Source organism: Microtus oregoni, unplaced genomic scaffold (assembly GCF_018167655.1).
Source record: "Microtus oregoni isolate MIOR12 unplaced genomic scaffold, Mior012 000021F_ref0000039, whole genome shotgun sequence".
Classification (NCBI taxonomy): Eukaryota; Metazoa; Chordata; class Mammalia; order Rodentia; family Cricetidae; genus Microtus; species Microtus oregoni.
In genome coordinates this window covers 10,413,569-10,426,996 of record NW_024543080.1, presented here as the reverse complement: position 1 = coordinate 10,426,996, position 13,428 = coordinate 10,413,569, and positions in this window count along the sequence as shown.

Sequence of the window (13,428 nt, the reverse complement as noted above, 5' to 3'; positions counted from 1 at the left end):
AAAACACCAATGATAACTTAAGCTGGAGATTAAGGGGAACACTCCTCTACTGCTGGTGGGAATGCAAACTTGTACAACCACTCTGGAAATCTGTATGGTAGTTTTTCAGAAAACTGGGAATCAATCTATTTCAAGTATCTAGCAATAGCACTCTTGGGCATATACCTAATGGATGCTCAATCATAGTAAAAGGATATTTGTTCAACTGTTCATAGTAGAATTATTTGTAATAGCCAGTACCTGGAAACAACCTAGATGTCCCTCAACCAAACAATGGAGAAAGGAAATGTGATACATTTCAACAAAAGAGTACTACACAGTGGTAAAAAACAATGACATCTTAAAATTTGCATGCAAATGGATGAAACTAGAAAAAAAAACATCCTGAGGGAGGTAACTCAGATCCAGAAAGATGAACAAGGTATGTGTTCATTCATAAGTGGATGCTAGTTGTATAACAAAGGTTGACCAGCCTATAATTCATGACCCTAGAGAAGCTAAGCAACAAGGTTAACCCTAAGAAAAACATATACAGATCCTCCTGAAAAAAAAAACATATAAAGATACACCGGACAAAATTGGAAGCATAGGTGTGTGTGTGTGTGTGTGTGTGTGTGTGTGAGAAAGAGAGAGAGAGAGAGAGAGAGAGAGAGAGAGAGAGAGAGAGAACATAAGGGAAGGGAAGAGGAGGGGAGAAGGGGGAAGGAGAACTTGAGGAAATGGGATGGTCAAGATGGAGGAGGGACAAAGATGAGAGTAAGGAAAAAGATATTTTGATTGAGGGAGCCATTATGGGGCTAGCGAGAAACCTGGCACTATAGAAATTCCCAGGAATGCACACAGATTATTCCTTCTAAGGCCATAAGCAATGAAAAAGAGGTTGCCCAAACTGGTCGTGCCCTGTAGTCAGACTGATGAATATTTTAAACATTACCACAGAACTGATGTGGGATTCTTCTCTGTATGCTGTGGCACCAGGATTTTCCCTACTGCTTGTACTGACTTTTTGAGAACCCATCTGTTTGGATGGCTACATTGCTCAGCCTAGATATAGTAGGGAGGGCTTTGGACTTTGCCCAAAGCAATGTGCCTTACCCTCTTTGAGGAGAATGTAGGGGGTGTGGTGGGGCGAAGTTGAGGGAATGGCAGGAGGGGAGGGAGTGGGAACTGGGATTGATATGTAAAACGAAAAAAGATAACACAATCAATCAACTTCAATAAGTTGCAAGAAAAGATAGAGGCAACCACCTACTTGGCATTCATCCAAAATCTCATTTGCAATGTTGGCATAAGCAACTTTGGCTAAGGTCTAGAGTCTCTGACAGATGATTTTTAGCGGCAGGAAAATTTTAAAACTGTTTTGATGGAGGAAATGATGATCTGTCTATGTGTTACTCTCATTGGTTAATAAAGAAACTGCTTTGGCTTTTTGATAAGGCAGGATCTAGATAGGTGGAATAGACAGAACAGAATTCTGGGAAGAAGGGAAGTGAGGTCAGATCGCCATGGAGCCAGCCACCAGGTCAGACATGCTGAATCTTTCTCGGTAAGCCACCACCTCATGATGCTACACAGATTATTAGAAATGGGTTAATCAAGATGTGAGAATTAGCTGATAAGAGGCTAGAACTAATGGGCCAGGCAGTGTTTAAAAGAATACAATTTGTGTGTTATTATTTCGGGACACAAGCTAGCCAGGCGGCCGGAAGCTGGGCAGCAGGAATGTAGCCCGCTGCTCCCACTACATGAAATGGTCTTTTGGGGTTCCTGACTCATGAAAGAGTCTGTGAGACATTCTACAGGACACAGAAAAAAGTGACTGAACTGCCTTTGAAATTTCCTGCTTCATGGAAAAGTCTGCAGGATATGGGTCTGAAGGCTGAAGATGGATGCCCCAACAGTACAGAGGAACTTTGGGTGACTGTCTAGGAAGCGAGATGTCTCTGTCATTTCTAGAATTTGGAAGTTGCTTACTTCTTGTTTATTTAAGTAGTATTATATCCTTCTGGAGTCTTTGATGGAGTTGAAGAATATATAGATAATTATAGTTTTCCTTTGTTATGATAAAAGATAAAATAGATCCAAATATTGTAATTGTAATTCTTGCTTTATAACTGTTTTGCTATATGTAATTTTACTGTTAAAGTGAAGCCTTTCTTTTTTGTTTAAACAGAAAAAGGGGAAATGATGTAGGTGGGTCTTCTATCTATCTGCTTTTTCATTGGTTAATTAATAAAGAAACTGCTTTGCCTGATTGGTCAGAACATAGGTGCGTGGAGTAGACAGAACAGAATGCTGGGAAGAAGGGAAGTGAGGCAGATGCTATAGCTCTCCTCTCCAAGATGGACGCAGGTTACGATCCTTCCTGGTAAGCCACCACCTTGTGGTACTACACATATTAATAGAAATGGGTTAATCAAGATAGGAGAGTTAGCCAGTAAGAGGCTGAAGCTAATGGGCCAAGCAGTGTTTAAAAGAATACAGTTTCCGTGTAATTATTTCAGGTAAGCTAGCCGTGAGCTGGGTGGGAATGCAGCCCACCACTCCACGCTACATTCTATCACCACTGAGACTAATTGAAGCCAATCATGTGGAGTAGCTCTAGTGTTTGAAACCCATTTCTTTACCTATTCACTAACAAATGGTGAATGCTGTAGGGCCCTGGTCTCCCTTATTCCTGTGGTGCATTTATGGGGACAGTTTATGATCAACTAACTAAGCTTCCTGTGTGTTTCTGTGCTATGCCTGCCCCACCTGGTGGTTAGCTGCAGGGCATTTACCCCATTGTTAATATGGTAATTTCCCACCTGCCTGGGCAGAGATCCTTGTGCTACAGTCAGGTAGATAAGGACTCCCCCAATGCTGAATAAAGGGCATTCAGCTGCTCTCCTTTCGAATGACCCTGGTCTCTCTGTGTCTTCTTTTCAATCTCCAGGCCCTTGCCCGACTCGCGTTCGGTACAGTGGTGCGCGAACTGTACCGAGGGTGTAACACCAAATCAGGTGTTACAATTGGAGGCACCGCTGGGATGATCATCGGCAACTAGACCCATCTGCGAGATCGGGAAGTAGGGATCCCTGAGAGGTCGCCCTCGGGAAGGCTGGCCAGCAGGTAAGAAATTGTGCGGCGAGGGTGAATTGGTTATGGGTGCAAGTTATTCTGTTCCTGTGTTAAAGGGCCGGTTAACAGGCCAGTTGTTAGGTCTTTTGGAAAATAAAGGCACCGGTATTAAAGTTGAGACAGCACAAGAGATCATTAAGACAGTTTTAGAGTTTAGTCCCTGGTTCCTACATGCAGGGGGTTTTAATATTACTGATTGGGAGCAGGTAAAGGCTGATCTTCAAAACACACTGAAAGAGCGAGGGCCACAAGAATTCCCCATGGCGATATTTTCACTGTGGCGCTTGGTCAGAGATGCTCTTCTCAGTGATGATGTTAAAGTGAAAGAGCAATTAGAGAGTTTAAACAAAACCCTTGAGGAGATTCAGGAAGTAGAATCTGTGAGTTCTATTAAGATTTTTGCGGAACAGGAAGTTTTAGGAACAGGAAGTAATAGAAAGGATAAAGAAAAAGAAGAAGAAATTTTAGAAAAGGAGATCGCACTGATAAGAAAGAAGTTAGAAAAAGAGGAAAGGAAGGAAGCAAACGGAGATGTTTCCATGAGACCTCCTCCGCATAATCCTTGCACTACTGCTTCTGCCCCTATGGACTTAGAGGCAGAAATCCGAGAGATCCGGGACAGGTTAAATAATCTAAGTGGAGAGAAGCAGGTTTATCCTGTTGTGGAAAAGATTGATCAGCAGGGACAGGGGGACAGGCAACATAACCCTCTGGCCTTTAAGGATATCAAGCAGTTAAAAGAAGCAGTTGTGGACTATGGAGCTCATGCTCCTTTCACTGTAGCTTTATTGAAATCTTTTGCAGAACTCAACCTTATACCCAGTGACTGGATGCAGCTTTGCAGGGCTTGTCTTCCAGGGGGAGATTATTTGTTATGGAGAGGTGAAATGCAGGAAAATTGCAAAAAGACTGCAGGCAAAAATGCTGAAGCAGGTTTCCTCCAGAAAAACCTTGACATATTAACTGGTGAAGGACAATATGCTAGCTTAGAAGCACAGATTGCTTATGATCCTGCAATTTATGCTCAGATAGCTGCAGCAGCCGTTAAAGCTTGGAAAACTTTACCTAACAAAGGGTCATGAGAACAGCTTTCTAAGATCCTTCAAGGATCTTCAGAACCTTATTCTGAGTTCATTGACTGCCTTCTACAGGTGGGAAGCTGCATTTTTGGGTATGTGGATTCAGCTATGCCAGTCGTTAAACATTTGGCCTTCGAAAATGCAAACAAGTTCTGTCAGCAAGTTTTACGCCCCCATAGAGATGGAGATTTGAATGACTTTATCCTATTATGCAGAGACATTGATGGCACCCACATGATGGGCCAGGTCATTGTTTCTGCCCTCAAGGAAGGCCAAGGTGGAGCTAGGCCTAGGAATTGTTTTCAATGCGGAAGGTCAGTATTGTTCTTAATTCTGCGGGTTAGACGGTAGAGAGGTAGAGACCTTACGCGAGGAAGAAGACACAGACACGCGGCGGTCCCACGTGGGTGCACTTTAATGGGGAAGGGATAACAAACAGGTAGGGGGCGTGCAGACACGGTAGGAAAGGTGGGGAGAAAAAGGGACGAACTCGTGACGGCCCTTGCTTTTAACGGGGAATGCAAAGGCTTCTGGGAAATGTGTTCTGTGCTTGCGTGCGTTGGAGTCCAGAGGGATGCTGGGAGTTGTGGTATCACAAGAGAACAACATTTCACCCTTTTGGTTTGATTAAAAAAAAATGGGGGATCTTAAAGGGTAGGGAATGAGGGCATAGTCCAGTCTCTCATGGCTGCTTCCTGCTGGCTTTGGGCGTTGAGGGGTCCAGGAAATGTCCGATTATTTTGGCAATGTCCCACTGGCGTTTGCGGTCGCTGGTGTAGTTGGTCACTGGTGTCCAAGGTCGCTGGTGTCTGGGATGGCTGATTGTACCGCTGGCATTTGAAGTCCTGGCTGTCGTCTGGGGTGGCTGATTGAAGAAATCTGTCTGGCTTTTCCTGAGTAGCTGGGTCATCATTAAGATGCTGGAAGGCAAAAGTTGCATTAGTAAAAGGAAAAAATAAAAAGGGGGGGTCTAAGGGAATTTTTTTGGGGGGGAACTGGATTTTTTTTGTGGGGGGGAACTGGGGTGAGGGGGGGACTGGGGTGGGGGGAGAGTGAGGGAGTCTTAGGATGTCCGGGGTTTCAAAAGGAACTGCCCTGCTGGTAAAGGAGCTATTAATCAGCCTAGAGGAAATCCAGGTGTTTGCCCAAAATGCCAAAAGGGAGTTCACTGGGCCAACGACTGTCACTCTAAGATGGACAGTCAAGGAAATCTTATCCCCAGGTCAAAAAACGGGGGGAGGGGCCTGCCCCGGGCCCCCAAAACACCAGTGTACGGGGCCTTGAGCGGGGCAGCAGCTCCCATCAGATTCATTCCTCAGAGAAATGCCTCACTGTCAACTACCTTGTACGAGGCACCTCAGGAAGTGCAGGACTAGATCTCTGTACCTCCGCCCGAGTAGTATTGACCCCACAAATGGGTGTGCAAGCCTTGGGGACTGGAGTATTTGGACCTATCCCAGAGGGTTCAGTAGGTATAGTTTTTGGTAGAAGTAGTTCTGCGCTCAAGGGAATCAAAATTTTACCAGGAATTATAGACTGTGATTTTACTGGAGAAATTAAAATTATGATTGAAGCTGGTATGGGAGTCCTTGTCATCCCTCAAGGAGCGAGAATAGCTCAATTAGTGCTTTTGCCCCTGTTTCGCTCTACTAATCCTTTTTTTTAAAAATATTTATTTATTATGTATACAATATTCTGTGTGTATGCCTGCTGGCCAGAAGAGGGCACCAGACCTCATTACAGATGGTTGTGAGCCACCATGTGGTTGCTGGGAATTGAACTCAGGACCTTTGGAAGAGAAGGCAATGCTCTTAACCTCTGAGCCATCTCTCCAGCCCTACTAATCCTTTTTTTAAACAAGAACGAGGGGACAAGGGATTTGGCTCCACAGGATCCCCTGAAGCTTTTTGGGTTTCTAGTTTAGAGAATCGCCCCACCCTTACTTTAACAGTCAATGGGAAAAGGTTCCAAGGCCTTCCTGATACAGGGGCTGATTCTTCAGTGATTGCTAAAAGGCACTGGTCTGCAGCCTGGCCTCTACAGCCAGCCTCTACAACCTTGCAGGGAGTAGGAACGGCCAGTTCTCCAGAGTGCAGTACTCAGTATTTAAATTGGGAGGATGAAGATGGCCATAAGGGCATTTTTAAACCATTTGTCCTGGAACACCTTCCTCTTAATTTGTGGGGAAGAGATGTTTTGCAAGCTATGGGAGCAGTTCTGACCACTGAACCTGTGCAGCGTATGCTATCGAGGCAGGGCTTTGTCCCTGGTCAGGGTTTGGGCAAAAATCTGCAAGGGGATGTGCAGATTTTAGCAGACAAGAAAATTATACAACAGTCACCTGGACAGCGTGCAGGGTTAGGAAATTTTTCCTAGGGGCCATTGCAGAGCAGCCAGAAAGCATTCCTATAAAATGGAAAACTGAAAAACCTGTTTGGATAGAGCAATGGCCCCTGAGTAAAGAGAAATTACAGGCTGCTTGTACTCTAGTACTCTAGGAACAGCTAGAAGCAGGACACATAGTGCCATCCACTTCTCCCTGGAATACCCCTATCTTTGTTATTAAGAAAAAGTCTGGTAAATGGAGGTTATTGCAAGATCTTAGAGCAGTAAATGATTGCATGGAAATTATGGGGGCAACTCAACCTGGGTTGCCTCAGCCTGTAGGTATTCCTGCAGGATATCATCTTTTAGTTATTGACCTGAAGGATTGTTTTTTCACCATTCCCTTGCATCCAAAAGACTCTAATAAATTTGCTTTCAGTGTACCGTCTATAAATTTCAAAGAACCATACAAGCGCTACCAATGGGTAACATTGCCCCAGGGTATGGCCAATAGTTCTGTAATTTGTCAAATGTTTGTGGCACGGGTTATTGCCCCTATAAGGTATAAATATTCTCAACTGTATATAAGTCATTATTTGGATGACATCCTATTAGCTGGACAGGACCCAGAAATAGTCCTTGAGGCTTTTGCTGACTTGCAAGAATGCCTAGCACATGCTGGGTTAGTTATTGCTTCTGAAAAAGTACAACAACAGTTTCCATATCAATACTTGGGACATCAGCTGTTGCAGACAGGAGTAAAACCGCAGAAAGTTACTCTTCACCTAGATAAACTACAAACTTTGAATGATTTTCAAAAGTTGCTTGGAGACCTAAATTGGGTCCGGCCCAGTCTGGGAATTCCTACTGGAGACTTAAAACCACTTTTTGACATTCTGCAAGGGAATCCAGACCCAACCTCCTTTCGTGAGTTAACACCTCAAGCAAGGCAATGTATTGCTTTAATTGAAGAAAAGCTTGCCTCTGCTCATATTAATTATATTGACTATCGTCAGCCACTGCTGTTGATAATTTTCCCCTCCAAGCATAGTCCTACTGGAGTTTTTTGGCAGCAAGGACCCATCTTGTGGGTACATGAACATGTGTCACCTGTAAAAATTGTTATCTCATATCCATCAGCTGTGCTACGTGTTATTCAGAAAGGATATAAGCTTAGTTTGCAAACTTTTGGAATGTTACCTGATAAGGTTATTATACCTTATACCCAGGCAGAAATAACTTGGTTACAAAATTTTGCTGAAGATTGGACTTTATTTTTATGCACTAATCCCTGCAAGTTAGACAATCATTATTCTTCTGATAAGTTAGTCACCTTCTTTAAAAATCATCCGGTATGTTTCCCTAAAATTATTTCTTTGCAGCCTCTGGCAGGGGCACGAAATGTGTTTACTGATGGATCTTCCACCGGGAGAGCTGTAGTAGCCTCCCCTCCTGATTTTGATATTCAGTCTGTTAATACTAACTCTGCTCAGGTGGCTGAATTGGTTGCTGTCCATTTGGCCCTAGAGAAATATGCTGATATTCCATTTAACCTTTTTACTGACAGTCAGTATATAAGCAAAATTCTTGCACCGTTGGAAACTGCAGCTTATATTGCCTCTGTATCTCGAGTCCAGATGCAGTTATTGGCTATTCAAACTTTGCTTTGGTCCCGATCTGTACCCATTTACGTAGGGCATTTGCGGGCTCATACTGACTCCCTGGTCCTTTGAGTGAGGGAAACGCTTTGGCTGATCAGCTCACTCGTCAAATTTATGTAGTTAGTCAGGAATCTTATGAAGCTGCAGAAAAAGCTCATAATCGTTTTCATCTCAATGCTGGATCTTTAAGATTTCACTTTAAGATATCTCGAGAGCAAGCCACTAATATTGTTAAAAAGTGCTCTCTGTGTACAGAACTTTTAACTGTTCCCCATTTGGGAGTTAATCTTCGTGGGCTTGCCCCTAATCATTTATGGCAAATGGATGTCACCCATATTCCTTCTTTTGAGCGCATGCAATATGTTCACGTAACCGTGGATACATATTCTCATCTCATTTTTGCCTCAGCTCACACAGGAGAAAGATTACAAGATGTTAAAAGTCATTGTCTCCAGGCTTTTGCCTACAAGGGAGTTCCTAAAACTGTAAAAACTGATAATGGACCAGCCTATACTAGCACTGGCTTTGCTAAATTTTGTTCTGAGTTTTCAATTTCTCACAAAACGGGTATACCTTATAATCCTCAAGGACAAGCTATAGTGAAGCGAGCTCATCATACGCTCAAAGCCTATTTGCATAAAACTAAAAAGGGGGAATATGGTTCCACCCCCAGAGATTATTTATCTTTTATTTTATACATTTTAAATTTTTTGACTGTTGATGCTCAATCTCATACTGCCGCTGACAGGCATTGGCTGCCAGATTCTTCCGGGATGCCTCATGTCAAATGGAAAAATCTATCAGATGGCACCTGGCACGGTCCAGATCCTGTACTGGTGTGGGGAAGAGGGGCTGTTTGTGTTTTCCCGCAGGATGCTGACAATCCAATATGGGTACCTGAGCGGCTGGTGCATGCTGTGGATTTTCCTGTCCAGAAGCCTGAAGACAGGACCGAGCCGAGCGATCAAAGAGATTCTGGCTTGTCAACTGAAGAGTTGCGGGATTCCTGAGGAGCTGGCTGCGGTGGTCCGAGTGCCAAGGATTGTTCCTCGCCTGTCTACCCATCTACCCATCCCATGATATCGGCAGCCACAGCTGTTGCTGCCACAGCAGCTAAAGCTGCTGGATTTTTCATTAGTCAGTCAGTTGTTTCCTGCTAGCACAAAGGATACCTTCTCAGGGCAGGTTGCAAATGCCGTAGCCATTCAAATTGAGCGAATGAATATTACAGTTAATTTTGCTCTTGGTTGTGGCTAAAGACCACTGCTAGATGTTACAGTAATAAGCTTATTGCTGTTATTCACGGACCCTGAGGTGTACAATTTACAAATTGGCTCTTAAAATTATTCTAGTTAGCTATACCAGGGTTATTTTCACCAGCGCTGAGACCTTACTTATAGGGCTCCAATTTGGACAGAATTATTAATGATTGAGCAAGCACAGTCTCCTTAAGGGATGCTTACATGTGCTGGAGCATCATCTTCATGGTTATGATGCCAGAGCCAAAGGCAAGCTCAGGTCAATATTGCCACATGGCAAGTCCTCTTAGCTATTGCCCCAGAGAATCTTTCAGCACAAATCTGGCTGAACTCGGTGATGGATGACTAGTGAGCCAAAGACGGGAAAGGCTTTTGGGGGGCTGCCTCAACCTAAGACAGGAAATGTGTTTTGACCTGGATACTTTCCCATGACGGGTAAGGGGTATTGCCTGATGTCCAATGCCACCCAAGACAGGTCTAGTCATAATTTATACGAAAGGGGGACCTGTAGGGCCCTGGTCTCCCTTATTCCTGTGGTGCATTCATGGGGACAGTTTATGATCAACTAACTAAGCTTCCTGTGTGTTTCTGTGCTATGCCTGCCCCACCTGGTGGTTAGCTGCAGGGCATTTACCCCATTGTTAATATGGTAATTTCCCACCTGCCTGGGCGGAGATCCTTGTGCTACAGTCAGGTAGATAAGGACTCCCCCAATGCTGAATAAAGTGGCATTCGGCTGCTCTCCTTTCGAATGACCCTGGTCTCTCTGTGTCTTCTTTTCAATCTCCAGGCCCTTGCCCGACTCGCGTTCGGTACAGTGGCGCGCGAACTGTACCGAGGGTGTAACACCAAATCAGGTGTTACAATTGGAGGCACCGCTGGGATGATCATCGGCAACTAGACCCATCTGCGAGATCGGGAAGTAGGGATCCCTTGAAAGACCCCAGTGGTGGGCAGTCTTTCAGGCTAAGGAGACCCTCCCAAGGAACAGCGAGATCACTCTTCGGATGCAAACAGCAAGAGGCTTTATTCAGTACACAGGTACCTGGGGCGACTTAGTCTCTCAAAAGACAAAGCGCGCCTGCAGACTGGGGGAAGGTCTTTTTATAGGAAAGAGGGCAGCAGAAGCAGATTACAGAAGCAAATGCGTTGTTAGTGGTCAGTTGGAATGGGGCAAGGGGTATAGGTGGTTTTTCCTTTCCCAGCACAGATGTATGGCAACAGATATCCTGTCCCTCTTTTGTTCTTTCTTTCCTTTTCCAGCACAGATATATGGCAACAGATTTCCTGTTAATTGATGTGCTGTCCTAATCTATAGATATCCTGTTTTGCAGCCAGGGACCCTGACCTCACTCTGCACTTACATTTGTTCGTCAAAAGCTTTGTGAAATGACGTTACAGCAGCTTAAGCTGGGATCTTTCATAGGGGGAGTTGTCTCTTCTGTGAATTGCTGCTATTCTAAGTTGGGCATATGTGCTGACTATGGGCATCCGGGTTCCCTAAGCAAACGGGATGTTCTCATGGGAGCAGGCCAGCTGCGGGTTCTGGGAGGGGGTATCCAGAGGGCCTTCCACTTTTCCTGTTTCTAGTTTGGCTCCTTATCGCTTGGGGCCAGATGGCTGACCGGCTGACCGCAGATATCTTGCCTGGCTTCTCCGCCCTTGTTCTCAAGTCGAACTTCCCTGCTCTAATGTTACTTGTGTTGCTCCAAAGTTTAAGCCTGGCGTTGCTGCTGCTTAGCTGTTTGTCTATACTGTGGGGGTCTTTCACCCTGAGAGGTCGCCCTCCGGAAGGCTGGCCAGCAGGTAAGAAATTGTGCGGCGAGGGTGAATTGGTTATGGGTGCAAGTTATTCTGTTCCTGTGTTAAAGGGCCGGTTAACAGGCCAGTTGTTAGGTCTTTTGGAAAATAAAGGCACCGGTATTAAAGTTGAGACAGCACAAGAGATCATTAAGACAGTTTTAGAGTTTAGTCCCTGGTTCCTACATGCAGGGGGTTTTAATATTACTGATTGGGAGCAGGACAGCCAGCCAGAACTACAGATTGAGAGTCTGTCTCAAGAACACAAGTAAACAGAGACTGGAATTACATGCTAATCAAAGCAGAAAGAGGGTGTTTAAAGTGAACATTGGAATGAGCACACTACCCTTGATCTCATCCAAAGTGAACTTTGGTTTCTGCTCAAGATTATTTTGAATCCAAGCGTTGGCAGGAGCCAGAGTCTGCTTCTGTTGTCCTATAATTTTCTCCCTGTGAACAATCAGTGTTCTTTTAATCCTTGTAAGCAAAGATTCTTTCTTGTCCAGTGCTGCCTTTATAGCTTGGGCTTGTAGATTTTGGGGACTTTGGAATAATCTGTTTGCAAATCTATGGGGAGCTCGCTTGGGCAGCTTCAGCTCTCTTCCTTACTTCATTTATTCCTAGCATCAGCTTGGTTGTATTGCCCTGGGATTAAGACACAGTGGATCACAGTCTGCCCTGAGTGTGGAAGGAGCAAGGGCTCTTGATTGATCAGCTTTCTCATCTCTTTTGTAGGACACTCTGTAGTAGCTGCAGTTACTCTTCTTTTCTGTCCTTCTCCACTACTGATGCTCCCTGGGCAACCTGATTATAACTAACTTCCCACCCTTTTGAGGATCAGTATTCTCTACAGGTGTGACAGGAATATTGTCACTCATTCTCACTAAATATGGTTTCTGCTGCTTCTGAAATCTGATGCTGTGAACAGTTTATGGGTGAAGGGCTCAGCTCTGCATTGGTAGTAAGATTGTTCCTAGTTTCAGTACATGCGCTTTTCTTAAAGAATTTCCTTCTTGTTGTGGATAAAATCTAATTTCACCCAGTGCTCCAGTGAGGTTCAGCTTACATTGGGACCGAAGTCCTCTTGTCTGTTTTGAAATCCAGTGTTCACCACTGCAGGAGTCCATTTCAGAAAGTGTGAATATTTTATTGCAGGAATTAGGGTGGTAGTAGGTTAGTTCTTTTCATGATTCTGCACTACACAAAACATTTTTATCTATAATATATGGAACCTCATTATGGGCTAGATATAGTTTTTCTCTTGTCTTGCTCTTATCTGGAGACTTGGCTTCTTGTAGTTTACTCAGCTGTCTTCTTTATATACTGCTAACTATTGCTTTCCCTCTTTTCTATTAAAACTTCAGGAACAAATTATAGGAGCTCTTTTATATCATAAAGGTAATCTAGGTCATATTATCAGGGTCATGATATAGAAAACCCTGATATTTCTTAATAAATGCAAGTCGTCTTCACATAGAAATCCACTACACCTTGAAGCATTCATCCCATTTCTAGAATAGCATTATCAAGTTATATCTGACTCAGCTATGATATCAGATTAGGATAGAGTTGTTTTTAAATTTAGAATTTGATCCTACCCGTGAGAACCTTATGGTATATACCTGGATTATAGAACTAGCCATTAAAGAACCAGCCATTGAGTATCACATTGTTCTATGAAGTGGGGATATATGAAGAAGAAGACATGGTCTCTGTCCAGGAGGAACTTAATATAGGGTGGGTGTCAGCTGTCACTGAAAGTGCAAATGAGTGACACAACATGTCACAATGCCATGACCTGAGAGCCATTTGCTGTTTTATTTCTTATATTTAGGATTCCTGGATTTTTACTAACTGGAATGGAAATGATATCTGATGATGATCTGATGATACATTGCTATATCAGAGCAGTAACTGATATGACCTCAAAACAAAGTTAGAGCATTATGGCTCCCAGACTCTTCCTTATTCGATCCTGGACCATCATGGTGTAAGGAGGGCCCATCCTGTTGTGGGCAGTGTCACAAGGATGGTCCCTCCCTTAACAGGTTGGCTCAATTTGCTGTAGACAGGACCACAAGGATTGTTCTGTCAATCAAAAATCAAAATCCATTCTTGCCAATAGGCCAAATTTTCCTCAGATATGGCTCAAGACATTGTCAAGTTAGCAACTGAAGCTAAATA